The sequence below is a fragment of the Pelobates fuscus genome, chromosome 6 (genome assembly GCF_036172605.1).
Source record: "Pelobates fuscus isolate aPelFus1 chromosome 6, aPelFus1.pri, whole genome shotgun sequence".
Classification (NCBI taxonomy): Eukaryota; Metazoa; Chordata; class Amphibia; order Anura; family Pelobatidae; genus Pelobates; species Pelobates fuscus.
The window spans coordinates 178,739,405-178,759,236 of NC_086322.1; the positions used below are offsets into that span (position 1 = coordinate 178,739,405).

A 19,832-nucleotide genomic window follows, 5' to 3' on the forward strand; every position below is an offset into this window, starting at 1 on the left:
TAAAATATGTACATCATGTTTTAAAGGGACAGTTTAAGCTGGTTAAAGCACTATAACAACGTCATCTAAATAAACTTGTTATGGTGCCAGGAGGCCCTCAAGGGCACTCTGACCTTCAGAGATTAAACCATTCTTGAACAGTTTAACCTCAAATCAAGCACTGATCTCCTCTTCCCAGGCGGCATCCGGCTTATAAAATTTTAGTTTCCGTGAAGCTCTCACCAATGTCCCCCCATTCACAAAACTAGCTTGGAAAAGTTATATTTCTTTCCAAGCCAGTTTTGTGAATGGGGAGTCACTGATTGAATGAAAGTGTCAGCTGACCACTCTAATCCAATCAGCGGTGCCCTTGCGTGCTTACTGAAACTTCAGCGCCTGGGGGCCTCCTCGCAATTTAGATGAAGTTGTTTTTGTGCCTGGTTTGCCCCTTTAATCGCCTGTGGCGTTTTGCCAAACGAGCCAAAAAACAGCTAGTTTCAAAAAATAATTTTTTTATTTTTTTTTTTGCTACTTTTTTTGATGGTGGTGACTTTCAAAGTTATGTCATTGAAAGAGCACTGCTCAAGTAAATCTCTTAGTTATATGAGAACTCCCATCAGTCAAAGCTTTGATAACGGAATTTGTAGCTAAAAAAAAAGATGGATGGCTGGGAATCGACCACCAAGAAGTAAAGAATCTGAAGCTTAGTCTCCGTGACCGCGGTAAGTTACATGTTTCCTATCAGACCATGCGTAGGAGCACTCACTAAGTCCTTGATGTTTCTCTACTGAAGTAATGTACCATTCCTGTCAGAGTCCTTCTGATGTAGATATATGATCTGTGTGCTCATTCAATTCTCTGTGGGCAGAAATCATGGCTTTCGTACTATAATTATTTTGACTTCTAGAAAGGAAGTTAATGTCACTTAAAGAGAATATGCATCACAAGACCAATCCACAGAGAATTTTAAATGAGATCAATGCTCATTACGTGACGGATTTATTTTATGGTGTGAACAGAGCACCTCTCGTTTGTAATCACAATACAACACTGCCTCATAACTTATTAAGCACATCCCACAGCCACAAAGCTACACTGTAAGGCCATCATATATTAATGTCTTACACAGGGCTATTCACGGCAACGTGATTTGAGATGAATCTTGATCTCTGACAAGTGTTACGCATATTATATTGAGGTAATTGAAGTCTGCCTGGCTACCTCGTCTCAGCATCTTGATCCTACGCAGAACTGTATCGACAAATAGTGCTATCTGAGCTTACAGATCTCGTGAACCACAAACACTTGTACCATGAGAGTAACGAAAGCAGAATACCTCACTATGAATTAGATTATTAGACAAAACATATCTCTAGTGATTGAGTAACACTTTTACCATACATGTGAATTATTTTATCCCAGGCAGCAGAATTCAGTCCTATGTCAAGAACTATATTGTTTAAATACCCATTTCCAGCAGGATGACAAAACACAGATATTAACCATTCAAGTACAAGATGGCCAGGTAATCATTATGATCTTCATAACTCTTTCATGCTCAAAGGGTTACACTGGAGAAACTAAATTAGCTCATCAAAACAAAGATTATATTTTAACATGGGAATGACGATTAAAGATTTTTGTAACAGTATTTGTAAACTCTAATTAAATAATTAAGAGTCCTGTAACAAGCGTGATAACAGAACCTATTTTCACACCTGTCTTTCATTATTTATTTTCTTTCCCCATATGTAATTCCATTTAAATGGGATAGTAATATCTCTCAGCCATCTTTGCCTGCAGATGTAATAAACAAGTCATTCTGGTATAAAATCGGATTCTGCCCTCTGCTGGTTGCAGGGTGAAATATACTAGGCCTATGAAAAAAGGGAATTGTGCTTACTCACTTCTGATCTGAAATTCTCTAGCTAGCACTTGTTTATCTAGATACAGCATTCCTTGGGGTCCAAATAAGCTGATAACAAGGATATTTACACTTCAGTATTGTTTATACTGAAATGCAGCATGCCTTGCCTCATTACAAGCTAAGCGCTGGAACTATGCTTTTCACAGCATTCGCACAGCAAAGGCCAAGGTTTAACCCTGTGACGTCAGCTTGCTAAACTGTTAACATTCTGTGGAGAAACTCCAGGTATATCAGTTGTTTTCAAACACAGGTTAAGAAGGCCACTTTCTTTGCACCAAGATAGACGTTGCTATGGCAACTGTTGATTTGTGTAAAGCAATGAGAGCATGAAAACAAGCCGAAAAGAAGACTTTTCAAAAGCTGAAATGTCAAAAATGGACTACTGATGTATTAAAAAGCTTGCTACCTGACTGTGCTGCGGTAATTGAAGTGTTGGATATAATCAGGAGTATTTTTATAAGTACATGTATGTTTAAATGGAAACTTGTGTTAAATACAAGGTTTTAATGCATTAAACATATACGCACACATGTATATTTAAACATATAAATCCAGGTATCCAATCATTTTGCAGCTCTACAACATACCTTCAACAGAGAGGAGTCTGCAAGCATGGTAGGCTACATACATATCTCACAGTATAGGTCAAAGCAACATAGGTGGAAGAGATTTGCAGGTATAACAAAGGAAAAACTACATTTCTGAGAGTTCCTCTTGGAAAACCTAAATCTGGTGCACAACTAGCGCCGGGCCAGACAGCCAATTGTAGCATGACCCCCTCCTCTGTGTCTTCCATGCCCTCACCTCAGCCAGGCCCTCCTTCCTACTCTAGCGAGTGGGAATTCACATCTCAGAACGGGCTGAGGGGAGAACTTCTCTCTCTTTTTTTTTTTTTTTTTGGGTGTTTAGGGGCTATTCTTGATAATCATGACCTTGTATATGAGCAAGTTAATGCATATTTGTGTCCCTTTAAATGTACTTAATTTCAGAGACCCCCAAGAACAACTGCTAAATGTATGCACTTCCAAATAATCTCTGCAATCAATTACATTTTAGCAAAAAAAAAAAAAAAAAAATTAACCATATTAAGGCATATTTAAATCGTGTTATATGAAAAATAGTATGGTAATGTATACAATCTACAGATACCTTATAAATCCACAAATATCGTATATCCCAATCTGGTCTGCTTTGCCAGGTTTCAGTTTTGAACAGGTTTAACAGGTTTAAAGAATATATTTATTTATAGGACTATTTACTGTCCACTAGTATAGGCATTGTCTATATTTCACTCCAATCTTAGATCTCTTCCCCAACTCACATAGGTTATTGATTGCTCAGTTTAATTAAGGCTACTCAATATTTATAACATTGCAGATATTTATATGTGTGTGTCTGGCCAGTAAGTCAGTAAAGAAGCTGTGAAACTGAAGACACAGTGATTCCGTGCTGGGGGTCTACCAGAATAAATGGGTTACAGTATTAAATAGATGACTCTGCTTTGGTGATAAGTGTTAACTCAAGGCACTAGTTCAGCATGTAAAACCAGTATAGGTGCCCTAGAATTTTGGTTCCAGGTTCTGAAATTATATTAAAACTACTTCACTGTGGGGCCAGTATAGAATGGACTGCATTACAATAAGTAAAAGGTGATGCGCAAATTGGCGTTTATAGGATAAAGTCAAAACTTTGAAAAGTCCATCAGAAAAGTACCCATCTGTATCCCAACTGGCTGATCAATTCCTTGCCTGGGCAGTGCTAACTAGAACTACACGCACACCCTATGGGGTTTTTCTTTAATTTGGCGTGATTGTTAAGTATTTTAAATGTATTATATATCCACTACATTAAAGCGGCTTTGTCACCTTCCAGAGTCTTTGCATACTTTGCAAAGACTGCCTATAGTGAAACATAGAATGTGACGGCAGATAAGAACCATTCGGCCCATCTACTTTGCCCAATTTTCTAAATACTTTCATTAGGCCTGGCCTTATTTTATGGTAAGGATAGCCTTCTGCCTATCCCATGCATGCTTAAACTCCTTTACGGTGTTAACCTCTACCACTTCAGCTGGAAGGCAATTCTATGCATCCATTACCCTCTCAGTAAAGTAATACTTCCTGGTATTATTTTTAAACCTTTGCCCCTCTAATTTAAGACTATGTACTCTTGTTGTGGTCACCAATGGAATGTGCCTTGCAGTTCGGGGTGAGGAGGTCCAGGGTCTAAATTAAAGTATTAAAATGTGGGACAATCGCCATGGAAACCAATGAGACTAGCAGGCCCATTCCATTGGTGACTTTTGGGTTATGAAAGGGTTATGGTCTACTGTAAAAAGTGGGCAATCACCATGGAATTCAGTGGATTTAGCATGCAGATAAATCTCTATATTGTATCCATTCATGTAATGGTTTACATGACCACACACTTCATGATTAAAGTGGAAAACAGAACTTTTTAAAATTAAAATAAATACATAAACCAGTAACACTCTATTTTTATTTTGCTCTGAATAAAAATCCAGCACAAAAACATGTGTACATGAAAGCCATCATCAATCCATCAAAAAGACTAAATGTGTTTCAGACGCCAGAGGGCACCTACTTATAAGCAGACATACACCCCGAAACGAAGTCAGAGATATCCTATTTACAAGAATATCCGGCCATAGTTGCTTGGGAATTTTCTGAAGTAATATTTGTTGTTTGACTTGTTGTAGTTGTCCATACCTTTTTTCTACAGAATTTGTTTATATTACAAGGTGCTCAGCCTAGCAATGCATTCCTCTTTGTTCCACACTAAAGCTTTGAGGAGACAGGAAAACGACTCCTGAACCTTTAGCTATAGATTGGTGTATTAAGATTTCATATAGGTATTGTAATGCTTGCTTGATGAACTGATCACAGAACCGCGAACATCAGACTAAAACACAACCAAGCAATGACTATAGCTCATTTGGAGAAATTTTCTATCTCAACTACTCTGGCCTTATAATTTCCACTTAATTTCACTGTTTAGGAAATAAACACATAGTTTGAAAAACGTGCACTGGCTAGCACCTTAATTCACTCACTCAAAAAAAAGATCAGCAGGTTGATGGCTTACACCCAACCTCCCCTCAAAGTTCAGGTGGACCCCTTACTCTCACAGTTAGTGAGGCACTGTTCCACGCACAAGGAAATAGAGCAGGCCGTGGCTGTTTACATCTTGTGACATATGTAATGCTGTCAAGTATTTCTTGAATCTGAAGTATCCGCCAGAACTGCAGGAAATGCCATCTCCTTCCAGTAATCTTTGTAAAGCACCTAGTCACTGCCAAAAGACCACACAGGGGGCGGCTTAGGTTATATTTGCAAATTAAATAAACTGTGTGTGCTAGAAAGGTTATATACAACAATCTATCTTATACAGAAATCCACACTTCATTTTATGTCCAATACAAGAGGCAGTCTGCCTTCTGATTCAATTTTCCAAATGCAGTGATTTAACCTCGTTTGATATACAGTTTCCCTTTATGGTCGGAGGATGCATGACTTCCAAAGAAGCAATTAAACATACTGAAATGTAATCCGTGGGTTTTTATGCTTTGAAACCCTATGTGCTGTACTTCTCTTCAACAAAACCAATGAATCTTTTCAAGGTCACATTAAAGGGTTACTCCAAACATTGTAACCACTAAAGCCCAATGCAATGGTTATGATGCCAGGAGTACCCTGTCCCAGTTTCGCGGTAATGGAGAAAACCATTTAACAACGGTATGCCCTCATACCTGGGTACCAGTGTTCTCCGAGGCTACTTTCCTCTCTGGTGACGCGATTCTTCAGAACCACAGAAGCTGGAAGTCAATCCAGTTGCCATTCGCTGGCTGAGAGTGCCAGCTGACCGTTATCAGCCAATAAATGGCACATTGTGCGTGAAAGTTTGCACAGAATTTACATTATCCAGCCCAGAAGTCTTGGAGTTACACCTCTAGCAGCAAATCGGTTTAAGGAGCACAATAGGGTCAGGAAAACAAACGTATTCCTGACCCTACAGGGTTAAAACCACCATCTAGCCACCCTGGTCCCCTCATGCCTCCCTAAAATAGTAAAATCTTACTTGTAGTCAAGTCTGCAGCTGCATGCTTTGTCCCGGTTTCCTTTAGACCTGCCCACTGCCTGCTGACATCAGCAGAAGTGGTATCCTGATCCAATCACAATGCTTTCCATAGGATTGGCTGAGACTGACAAAGAGCCAGCACAAGTCAAACACAGCCCTGCCAATCCGCATCTCCTGATAAAATAAATAAATTGAATCAGTGAATCTCTATGAGGAAAGTTCAGTGTCTGCATGCAGAGGGAGGAGATACTGAATGTTTGAAAGCATTTTAGGCAGCCATGACACAGGAAGGGTCTCTAACAGCCATCTAAGGAGTGGCCAGTGAAGTTATCACTAGGCTGTAATGAAAACACTGCATTTTTCTCTGAAAAGACAGTGTTTACAGCAAAAAGCCTGAAGGTAATAATTCTACTCACCAGAACAAATTCAATAAACTGTAGTTGTTCGGGTGACTATAGTGTCCCTTTAAACTCTGTATGTGCAGCACCTTATAGTATGCAAATAGCCAGCGGCTAAATTCAATAAGACCATTTTTTTAAAAATTTTCTCAACTGAACAATTATGTGAAATGGTTAAAATATTATTGTAGAGCCCTGAACTAAATACCAAAATGTAAGAATAGTTCAGGGAAGGGATAACAGACAAGCAGTTGTCTCCATTAATTCTTTCAAAGCCCATGTCTTTTTTAGACTTGGATTACTCCCAATCGGAACAAAAATGGAGAGATAACACCCTTGAGAAAGTCTTTAAGCCACATGTTCTTAAAGTATTTATATTAACAGGTAACTGCTCCTCCTCACCATTCCACCATTGTCTCATTTATTTTATTTTTCTTATGTGTTTCTTGCCTGATTGTGCTTACTACTATATACAGTTTTTTACATTGTGCCTTTTTAATTTCAGGCCACTGTAATGATTGTGAGTTTCAGATTAAAGGTGGCTTCATGAAGTGTCATTCAATAGCAGTCAAATAACCGGTAATCAATGACAAGCTGCATAAGATTCCATCTCCCATGATGCTGAGCACCGCACCTTACGTTCCAGAGGTTATATGTGCCTAGGATCAACAGAAGGTATAGTGAAGCAGAGACTTCACTATACCTAAACTCCCTCCACAACATTCATACTTTTCTCTGCCATTGATGTGCATACACATCCTCAGTAATTACGAAACATTTTGAGTTGAATTTTCATCTTTCCAGGTGAAGACGGATGTTGGAAACCTTCCCCAAGGACAGAGGTCGGCTCAGACAGCACAGTACCAATAATAACATACGCAATGTGACAGATTTATGATCAGATCTGAGAGACAGTATCTCTGGTAGCGCATACAGATTTCATTATATTCACAACCTGCATGGAACATTTGATTCATTAATGTATCTACTTGAAAGCAACCTGAGATCTGCAAACACAAACAGCTCTTCAGAAACAGTTTGCTATGTGACATTAACAGAATGCAGATGACGCAGGAACACTTGTCTTCACATAGGTAGGTCAATCAGGAGGACTGATGGGGAAAAAAAACATCTACAGGGCAGCACTGCATGGTATAAAATGGAAATGAAACGTTCATCCAAAGAAGAGTATGGAATTCGATTATGAGATATTCTAATCTACACAAAATGCATTCACTTCTATTATTATTCAGTGTATTTTTTTTTTATTATTGATGGTTATTTTAAATAAGCACTTAATCATATGAACTTTACAAATGTTTATCTACTCAGTGCAAGCCTGCGATATCATCCCACCCCACCTCCAATTACATAGAAATGAAGTACAAAGACATTAGTCTGATGCTCGATTGGGTTAAGATACAATCAGCACAAGGTTTTCCGATGTTTGAGTGGCTTATTGTTTGCTTGCTATATTTCCTTTCCAACCCTGTTTCCATGGCAAATTGAAAACGGGCATGTATCACAGTTTCGTGGCAATCAAGTGCCTGTCATGTGTATGAGGGTGTCGCACACTGGCAACCGGCTGGTGTTCGCCAACAACTTTAAAAGGTTAAAAACAAACTCGCCTGCAGCTATTTATGCAAATAAAGAGACAGAATATAAAGAGAAAGCGCTGTGGTTTTAAAGCACCTAATCAATAATTTATCTGCATATTTAGCGTTGACATGTACCGGGGTTTACATTTCACGTCTTAAAGGGACACTTCAAACCCCTAAAGCAGTTTAGCTTGCTGAAAAGATTTATGAGTGAGGAGTGTGTTCTATTATTTTTATTTTACAAAAAGTGCAGAATACAATAGAAATTGGCACTTTTATAAATTAACCTGGTTACACCCCCCTGGCTTTCAAGTAGACAACAGGTCCTCTTACTTCCTGGTTTGCTTAGCTCATTGGAGCTAAGCTCAAGAGGCATCAATTGCTCAGAGCACCTGCCTTGAAAAGACTTCTCATTGAGCTGCATTGTGAAGTCTGCGATTTGACAGCCACAGAAAGTCTAAGCGGTGTTAGAAGGGGAGGGCTTGCAAAGGCTGCAGACAAAAGAACTCCAGGTTTTTCCAAGAGTTTTTAGATATACCTCCAATAAAAATTAAAAACAAAAAAGCATAATTAAATGCATGCAAGTTTTCATTTGCGTCATATCTACTAAACAGTGTTTTTTATTTATATTATATTTTGGCAGTGGGGTGACCTTTTATGCTTTATAGAAACGTTATGTGTGACGAATTTGCCTTGCGCATAAACATGGAGGGAAAATTAGCGCTGCCTGCAAAAAGAAGGCAAAGTATAAGGCTAAAAGAAATTGTTGCTTTAATAGATTAACCCAACAGATAAAACCAGTTATTTAACTCTAAAGTACCAGAGGGTTAATCAGAACACTGCATTGAAATGCATCACCATTAGCTCTGTGCTGCTGTAATGCATCAAACTAACAGAGACTGGGGACCAGTTCGGGCAACTGCATAAAATATTCATCTGTGCACAGTTCAAAGGTGGAGCCAGATGCCACCCTATTGAAATGCAGCCAAAGCATTGTTCTCTCGCTTGCTTGGAGCAACCCTGCAGTCAATATGTGCAAGGTTTTTAAGACTAAAACAAATAGTCTAGGCTTGATTTCACCAGGAGACTGCTAATGTGATGCTATGTGTGAGTACTGCGTAACAAATAAATATACTGGCATTCATTTTTTTCTTCCTAGACATGCATTCACACAGCTCCTCTGTGTCCAGTAAGTCTGCTCTATTGTAAGCGGTCTTGATAATCAGTGACAATTCTCCGTGAAACTCTGCAGAAAATATAAAAAGCTGCAATTTGTTTTATTCATCCCTCTTGCCCCCAAGTGGTGATCTCACTAATCTGGCCTCCTTTTTTTAGCAGCACACACTTGTTTGAAATATCACTGTGACAGATGTGTTGAGCGTGTCTGCACGATATCTTGGCTCCCTTGCAAACCAAAGATTGCTCTACAAAGGGCATGTGATGTAAAGTTGGCTTGTTTGCCGCTCCAGACGGTGATGCCAGCACTTACTTAGTCACTATGGTTTTTAAAGGGAAATTATACACACAATATTTAGCGGTGCTTAATTATCTTTCCAATGTGTGTGGTCTTTTCCACTACAATTCATTTTTACACATGCATATCTCTAGACACAGCTATTGCATGCCAGCTGTTATGGACTACATATACCGTCATGGTAAGCTAGCAGATTTATAACATTCAGATCAAAGGACAGGCTATATTTTTATTTATTTTTTACAGGCGACATGTCCTGATTTCAGAAAATTAAGGGACATTTTAAAAAAGAATTATATTTCTCCAACCTATGTTATTTTTGTGCTGTATAATACTCTTGACAAGAGCAAATCAGCAGTTTATTCACTTAGCATCCTTTAAAGTCATTAATCAACTCTCCACTAGCTCTTCCCTTAAACTAAGGCTTGAAAATCTTTGCGTTATGATGACTACAAAAATGTTACTGCTGGTTGGAAATGGACAAGCGAGGCATAACGATATGCTCCTTGCATAGATTGTGGTGATCGGAATTGTCTGCCCCTGCCCCGCATCATTCTGTTAAAATATAGTAGCAGTGATTTGCAAGCTAAAACTACATCTGCCTCCTTTCCTGGATGTCACAAGGCTGAACAAACAAGTTAATGTACAGTGTGCGCATGAAGCACTTAAATAACTGAAATCTCTGACTGCTTTATATGAAAATAACATGCCATGTGAATGCACAGCTACAAAAAGTGCAATTTATGAAAATTTGTCTATGAAATATTATAGGTTGTGCTGTGATCTCGATCACATTGCTGCCTGGGACAGTAATGCATTATGTCCTAAGAAGTGGCCAAGCCAAGGTTCCAAATAATTACTTCTCTAAATGGAACAGTGAAAAAAAAAGTGTCTAACAACACCTATATATTCAGCATAGCTGCAGGGTTCCCGGCCTCCTACCTATAATGACAAACTCATTTCATGATGGGAGCACGTTATTTTTATAAGGAAACCTATCCAGCAAATGGATGCACACTCAAAGTGGTAAACAAATCAGTGAATGTTTAGTGTGGCCCAGTGCAATAGTTGTATCCGTAATTAGATTTGTGAGCCATGTATTCTGGGAAAGTAAGGTCTTCAATGACCAACAGGCTAACTTTGGCAGGTCCATTATGGGTAGAGGTAAGGGGCTTGGTGGGGAGGAGTCAACAGAAGGGTGTGTCCACAATGCAACGGAAATGTGCCAACCTATAAAGGAGGTGTGTCCTCCCACTGAACATGTGCCAAAATGACTGCCCACACATTGGGAGCTGGACTCAAGCATATGCTTAAATGCCCGGAAACTCATCAAGAGTGTGTTGCCATTAATAATGTGCTTATACTTCACTTTCTCTGAGTCCTCGGAGGTGAGAGAGCAGCAATGTTGATCAGGTGGTGGACTGGGGGTAAATCATGTCTCGCATAATGACATTGTGTGACTTGACAGATCTGTCATAATAAATCATAATAAACTATGAGACTCTAGGTTGAGTTACTTTCCCATAAAACAAGCTTCAGCATTATGTGTTTGATATCACATTTTATATTTTTTATATGTAGCACTATGTCTCTTTTAATCTTACCGTAACATCAAGATGTATAAGGCATGACATGCTTGAATCTGGGTAAAGTTACAACCCCAGGCAGCAGCTGCTATTTGGAGCTACAGCCATTAATGCAGCATCTCTCTTTATGATAACACGCCAGGAGAGCAGCTGGAGAGTCACCTCCATCTCTCACCTCCTCCCCCATAATATTACTAGAGGGAGAGGTCTTAATTAAAAAAGAAGATGCTGTTCAGAAGGGTGACACCCACTAATCTCAGACAGACTGAGATATGTATATTCCAGTGGTATCACTGCACCATGTCAGTTAAACTATGCATTTCAGAGAATAATGCACATAGATCGTTATGGGATATGAAAACTTGGTATGTTAGCTGCCTTAAGAAGGAACACACAGATTAGCAGGCCAAAAACATGGGGTGCATTCTTATTTTTTTTATTCGTATTATTTTGTATGGTATTTTATTTTAAGGTGTAGGGATCCACCTATTATTATGAGCATTGTATTTATGTTGATTTGAAGTGCCAGCACACTTTTATTTAGTTTAAATTAGGAAACAATAGTCAAGCTGGAAAAGAGTTGGATAAATATTCCAGTTTGCCTATTTCAAATTAATAGTTTCTTTTAGATTTTTTTTTTTTTTTTTTTTTTTTTAATCTATCTTCGAGAAATCCCAGTTTATTGAATAAACCCCAGCAATGAAGAAGGGGTTATGGAGGATAATGAATTGCTAATTTTGAAATCCATTAAAAAAGAAATGACTAACATTTTGTTTTGTTTTTTTTGTTTGCTTTTTGGGCAACATAACCACATATTGATGATGCATGTCAGGAAGCTGGAGAAAATAAATTATCAAGCTTCTTTTTGTCCTAGTGTCTGTGGTATGAAGCTGCCAGGTAGTAAAACTCTTTAGATGTTACATTGCTCAGCTTAAGATATTGATAACACTGCAACGCCTGCTGCATATCTTAAGTGTGTAGGAAGACATGACTCTGCGATTGGCTGGTAAGCAGAGTCAAGGAACTCCATTCCTAGCCCTGGCTTCGGGCCCACCTGCTATAGTTGGCACAGCTGCTACTTCACCAACCAGTGCTGGATAGCTCAGTTGGAGAAGTAAAAAAGCATTTGCACGCTAAAGAAGAAACATAATGGTCAGTTATCAGGGCTATATTTAAGGGTCTCCATCAGTAGAGGCAGCAACACATATCAGGTTGCACGATGCCCTTGATTTTACATTGTGGCCCTTTAAAAAGTTAAAAAGTCCTTTATGACATTGTACACTCTTATGTCAGTTTGACAGAAACTCCTGTATCCACTGGCATTCAACAGATTGAATACACTGCTGTGATGTTATTACAAGAAAAAAAACATATTGCTCACATCATGCATGAAAAGAACAATGAAATATCACACATTAATATTAACAGATATCACGTAGCTTTTACTGTGGCCTATTTTTATTTTGTACCATAATGTTACAGCTGCTGAACAGCTGAACGGTAAGGCATACCAAGTCCCTGCATTCTGATCATATGCAGACTATAGGAGTTTCAAGGATGGAGATAAACTTCCAACTGCTCATCTGACTAATTCGACTTAAAGGGTTACCCCAAGTATTATATGCACTATAGCCTGCTGTAATGATTATGATGATAGGAGTACCCTGGCCTGGCTTTAGCAACAGCTAGCCCCCTTACCTGGTCCCTGCCAGGCTCCAATGCTCCCTGGTGGTACAGTGATGCGGCCATCACCATTCATTGGCTGAGAGCATCAACTGTTCACTCTCAGCCAACGACTGACTAGTTCCAGCCTGGCTGATGACAACCATATGACACTGCCACTGTAACTCCACCTCCGGCACCTAAAGGGTTAATATCTGTATGTGCAGTGTTTCAAAGTGAAATGCTGCAAATACAGACTGCAGACACCATAACCACTTTAAATCACTGTAAGTGTTTAATTCTGTCTTAATACAAGGATAGCATATTTATCAACCATTTGATTTGTAACATGTATATGTCCAGGAATTAAGAGTACACACACACAAACAAACAGGGTGGGCCACCTCTGATTTCAAAGCCAGGCAAAAAACATACTCTTACAAACACACACTCACACACAATAAGCAATCAGAGAAAAGCTTACATGCATACACATTCAAACATCAATTGTCTCTGTGGCGGAGAGCACAGGGAGGTGATATGAAAATAGCAGGTAGAAGGGTCCAGTAGTTAATGGGGAAGCATCTGTCTCTGCATAATGTGGCAGCATAGACAGCTTACCTACCAAACTGGAACTCTTGTACAGTATGGTGGGAGGTTGTAACATCATAGTGGTATTCCCTGGGGCTGTGAGTAATATTACCATGCAGGAGCGAGAGATGTGATATTTGCCTCTGTAAACAAATACATGCAATGCATATAGATCTGGTATCAAATTGGACTATAATTTGTTCATTAGTGCTTGTTTTTTTCTTGATAAACGAAGTCAAATATCACCTGCTGACACTATTCTGTGGGTACTGTTTTAACACAGAAACAAGCAGGGATCAGGCTGCCATCTGTACACACTTTCTAAATGGAGAAAAGTCCCGCTGACAGATAAAATGCAAAAAAATAAATAAATAAAAAAGCGAAACAGAATCAGCATGTCAATAAGCCATCAACACGACATAACTTGCGAATCTTCCAACCATGAAGAACACACATGTCTAATGACAGAGCTTACTTATCTTATCCATCAAAGCAAAATAAACAGCTTCGAGTGCTAAATGACTTTCTGGTGCATGTCAGGTGGGAAGAAAACAATACACAATTTGTTTTTATTCCAGATTGGTAGTCATTAACAGGTACGAGATAATCTAGGCGTAGAAAAGAAAATTTTGATAGCAATTGTAATACTTTGGTAGATTAAACTGGTACAACATGAGCTGGAAATATACATCTGTAATATGGTCTGTCTGACATGAGCCAAAAGACTTAACCAGTTATTAAAAAAATCTGGCAAAAATATATCCATATTTTATAACCGTTCGCGTTTAGCAGTAGTTATTTTGCAGTTGCTTGAGCTTTCTTTTGTATGTGTTTGAGAACCTAGATGATTACATTGTCCAAATATAATCATTAGATGTTTCTGCATTCCTTCAATATATAACTATAATACATCCAGTGCACAGCATTTTACTTTTTAACAGTGTCGAATAGCACTGAATGTTCAGGTACCACAATTAAGAGAATGTAAGAGTAAGAAAAGAAGTCATTAGTTTTTTTATATTAAAACCCCATATAACCCCCAACAACACTTCTCAGGTACTCCGAGAGGCTGAAATGGACAAAAATATATATTCCCAATTGATGAATAGGAGGGCAGCCATGCACGTGGTGAGTGTACTGACAATACTAAAAACACATAATTATAGGGAATGTTACTGGAGGAAGAGATTTGAGTCTGGGCATATGAACGCAGAGAAATGCAGTTTAGAGCGACATTGTCACCCTTCCCTGCAAAATGAGTATTGCATAACGATTCTATCTTTATGAAATATTTAGATTGCCTGTGTCAGAATTTCACTGACACTGCTTGACACTAGATGAAACTACCTCTGTCAAGGCTGATCATTTCCCCCAGCCCTCATCGGTGACAGCTGCAGTGGAATTAGCTCTATCTATAGAGAATCCCAAGGTTTCGCAGGATCCTACATAGACCTGTGCGGAACTACAGCAGTGATGTCAGTTCCTGGCAGCTGAAGCCCCAGGAGCAGAAGAGTGCAACAGGAAGACGATGGCGGTGACAGATACGCTTTAAAATAGATTTCCCTGTAGATTATTTTTACATGCATTATCTACATAGAATTTTACAAATGGATAAAAAATATATATATAACCTGGGAAATTCTCTTTAATGAAAAGCCACACTTATCATTACTGAGACAAACAGATGTGACTTGAAGTTCATAAATAGGCGTTTAATTAAACTTTGTAAGAAGATTATACAGCCTCTAAAAGGAGCAAGGGATCTATTTCATAGTGTATGGAAACACCTGCTGTCGCTTTAGTCATACGTCATGAACCATTAACCAACTTACTGAAAGAAAACATATACATGTAGAAAGAACGCACTTAATAGAAATAAATGAAGAAACAAAAATGAATATTTTAACCTGAAAAATTCAACCGGATAGTAACTTTATACTTGTGCAATAGACTACCATAATTTTCATCCTCAATAAAACCGAAAACAAAGTGGAGGTTTATTAAATCCACTAATGGTGGTCACATGTGATGATTTTCCTCTTTATATAATGCATGAAAAATAAATACAAATGTAATACATACAGTGCGTAATGAGTAGTACTCTCTAATGGTATATACATAGGAACTGGAAAAAGACTTGCAGAGGTCTACTGACAAATCTGAGATATTATAGGACCGCTCTTATTGATCAAGACCAATCTGTACCAATTTGAGGGTGGTACAACCGATGCAGACTATATTCCTATAGTCCTCTTAAGGTTTCTGCTCCTTAAAAATGTCCACTATTTCAGTGTTTGCAAATGAGAAAAACATACATGAAGCAATTTGTAATTGAAATTAGAAAAAGTAATTTAAAGTCATTTTTTGTTGTTTTTTTTTTAATTAAGCCAACTGGCAAGTTAACTAAATAGCTATACAACTCACTTTGTCAAACAGCATAAAGAAAGGCTCGATAATGCTGAGTAGTGTGTCTGCTGTAAGGTGCTAAGCATATAACGGTGATCTAGAACACCTTACATATAGGTGTTACCAATATCATACCCATGCAGACAGAATGGGTTTCATGATGTCCTGTTAAAGTCATTCCAGGGTGTGTATAAACAGCAATCCTATTAAAAATAAGCGCCCTTTAGTCCCATTTAATAGTTTCTGATCATAACTTATACGAGTTTGTATTATATACATTCCAATAATAACTAGAAGCAGCTTTTTAGATGGTGACAGCAGATACAACCAGCTGACACATGCAATCTGCTCATTCTAGAATTTCAGACCGAGTATGGAGTATTTTTCTCTAGTCTAGAATACTAGATTCGCCATCTCTTTTACTATGTTAGCAATTTTAACAGTTTTTCTATTCGGCTTCTCAGTTATTCTCAAAATAAATTTTATTGTTCCACACTCCAAAAGCAAAGTATTGCTTGATTACTTTTTACCATTGAAAATGTTTTCGTTATCAACGGTCTATAATCCCAAATGACTAAACTAAAAAGTTTATTTCCTGGTTGCTCTCCTCCAAGTTTGTTATGAAAGACCTTGCACTATTTCAGTATGGTAAGGTAATTCACCATTTTAGAGCCCTTCTTTGAATTCAATATAAAGAATTTATATCCCTTTGGACACATTGTAGATCATAAATAACGATATTTTTTTTATTTTCGCCTTTGCAGTTGTACGTGAAGAAGGAGCATATTGTATTCTGACAATATATTTTCTGTAGCATGCAAATAATTGTAAAATAAAATAATCTGGAGTGTAGTAAAGGAATCCCAAACATGCAAAAAATGTTTTAGATTTGTTGCAATAAATATATATCAATGAAAATATTTATTTTTTCACCCTTTTTTGGCCCTGTTTCCAGGTCAAAAAGGATTTATATCACACAGATAAAAAAAAAAGAAAAGATAAGAATTGAGACTCTAGCAGTCGGCATTAGCAAATACTGATAATGACTACTATTTATCATAAAAAGTTAACATGGGGGTCTCAATTTATATCCAATCAAAACTTCTACGTATTTCTGATTAGACTATTCATCTTTTTGAAGTTGCAATTCAACAGACTCACATGGCAGGCCTAAATTACATCTAAACTTTTTGCCTCTTAATCAAGGACACCTGCTGGGATGCAATTATGGGCAAAAGTAGCATGTTCTCAAATTTGTCACATTGGGATAAGAAAGAAAATTAGTCCCATAATAAAATAAAATAAAACCGCTATGGCTGAACGATTATTAATTGCTACGCTTGATTTATCTTTCACAAAGCCATCAAGTATTATTCACTTAATAATTAGTAGCCAATAAATCCAAACAGAACATTTGAGTTGTGTCCAGTGTCTAAATAGAACCACAGTGTGAGTGAAGGCAGCTGTACTGCCTGCTAAGTCCATTAAATGTGTTCATAGATAGTGATGCTTTTTAATTAAAACTTGCACTTTAGTGATACCGCTCGACAAAAACTTTATTAATGGCTTTACAAGTTTCCAGCATTTGAATCCCAGAGAAAAGTTATTAGCTTCTAATAACCAAAAACAATTCTAAGGTTATTTAAACCTCATGCATGCATGATTCTTCCCATTATAACCATTAATAAAAGAAATAACAAAACTTAGTCTGATGGAAACAAACTTACAATATACAGGATGTTGGAGTAATTTAAAGGGGTAAATTATAAAGTACCCGGTAAATAAAGTAAATTATAGTGGTTATGGTGCATAGAGTGCCCCTTTAAACACCATGGTGAAACAGAAACAGTACCCGGGGAGACGATTTGCCTCTGACATTCAATGGAGATGAAAAGATCTTCTTATAGTGCTGATAGTGGGAATGTAGCACGCAGTCTGAGCATATACGGATATATTCATTCTGCACAGTGCTGGGACATATAATGGACACTAGAGAAGAAGAGGCTCTCTTTGTAGTTACAACACTCCCTTTCCACAATAAAAAACACTGCATCTCCCAATATGCTCTCCTACTTTCACCACTGACATGGGTTAGCAGCAGAAGAAGAGTGGGTTAAATTAACCTGCTAATTATTTGGGTGCCTGAGGAATGCGCAATGCATTGCTTTGCTGGCAATCAAAAAGTTCATGAAACTTTTTCCTGGCTCCTGAATATTATGGAAATTTGTCACTCTCTGTTATACCCTTAGACCTAAATAAAAAGTTTCTCAATATTTAAAAGATCACTATAGTGTCAGGAAAACAAAGCGGTTTTCCTGAAACTATAGTGCCCTCACCCTCAGGGTCCAGTGGCGCTGAAGGGGTTAACACCCTAGTGGAGCGGAATGCGCATGAGCGGCAAGTGCGGCACATGCATTCAAAGAGTCTATAGGAAAGCATTTCTCAATGCTTTCCTATGGACGCTCTGCGCGATGTATGCGAAATTCGCATCCAGCGTCGCAGATGCGCCTCTAGTGCCTATCCGGACGAGACAGTCACTAGAGGCTGGATTAACCCTGCTATGTAAACATAGCAATTTCTCGAAAACTGCTATGTTTTCATCTGAAGGTTTAAAACCTGAGGGACCTGGCACCCAGATCACTTAATTGAGCTGAAGTGGTCTGGGTGACTATAGTGTCCCTTTAACAGTTGCATTGCTGTGGACAGTGAGAAAACCCTCTAAGAGACATTTATTTTGATGTACTGAGCACAATGTACTTACTATGTGTTGGGTAAGAAAAAAAAAAAAAACTGGCCACCTACACAGTTTGGCTCCCTAACTCTAAACATACACATATTCCAGATAAAATGGTATGGCACAGCGGGTAGCCACACTCCCAAAATGACCTACAAAATCCAGATGGGCGTCTATGTGCCCTATGACCATTTTTAGTCAAGGGCTTGATGGAAGCTCAATATAACTAATACAGGAGATGTACGAGAGCTGAACAGACAGATCCCATAACGGAAGTATTTTTACATTGGATCACCACGCCAGGCATTTTCGAAATGTTTGCAAGTAGTTTTTTATATGTGCCCTAATGGAAGTTGCTCACAAAGAAAAACCACAAACCTAATCTTAACCGTGAATGCAAAAGAGAGAAGAAAATGCAGTACTGCTCCCTCTTGGCACTCAAATAGTTAATATTTAAGATACAGCTCACAGCATTCCATCTCATTCACATTTAATATAATAATTTCTCAAATGTGTTTAAGTTTATTCGTTTAAGTTTAATAGTCACCCAGCAAAAATATTCAAGCGCTACTTTTTGGGGAGAGATTCAAAGACAAAAGAACACAAAGGATGAACCAGACTGCACTTGTTCCCAAATGATGAAACGATATGCTTGAAACAGGAACAGCCAGTATATTGATAGAACATTTGTGAAAATGACTTAATATAAGAAAGGCTCCCTTCCTTCCCTCAGTTTGTAGAAAGACAGATATACATATGAAGAGAGAGGAACAGAGAGATAGATTATTATCCCTAAAATGTCTTGCATAAACCACACCAGTGCCAACACAAGAACAATCATTTTCCAGAAATAATGGCCTATATGGTCTGCAAATACTCAAATTATTCCACCCACAGAAAAGCAGCTTTTTAAAAGAAGTGATCCAAAAATACATTAAAATGTATTTATATGCAACCAACAAATTCTGCAGAGCTGGGGATTTTTTTGGAGCTGAATAAGAAAAACTGCAATAATAGGACAGGAGAAACGTAAAGTCTCATGGAATGGTGAAAAATAAACTTTTTATAAACTGTATAGAAAGTAACACTTTTCTGGCAAAAAACAGAGCATTTCTTTAAATGTCATTATTCCAGACCATATCATTGGTCTTTCAATCAATGCCTTGTACATAATGTTTTGTAGAACATGAACACGAAAGAGGGTGCATATTGTCTTGGGCTAGTCAAATGCCACGTGTTTCAAAATGGATGCCGACCTTCAACTGGAGAATATAAAACTCGTGCCTGAGGATGTTCTCGGAGCTTCCTGTTATACTAAAGAGTATATTTCAGACAAGTCTCATTTCCTAAACTTTTTTAACATTTTATTTTGTGTGTGC

General features: G+C 38.0%; 1 protein-coding gene across 3 annotated transcripts in view; it reads right to left on the minus strand.

The window, feature by feature from the left end:
- FBXW7 (F-box and WD repeat domain containing 7) overlaps positions 1–19,832 on the minus strand; it is a 205,975-nt gene that overhangs the window by 98,442 nt on the left and 87,701 nt on the right. The gene's annotated exons all lie outside the window — the stretch shown is intronic.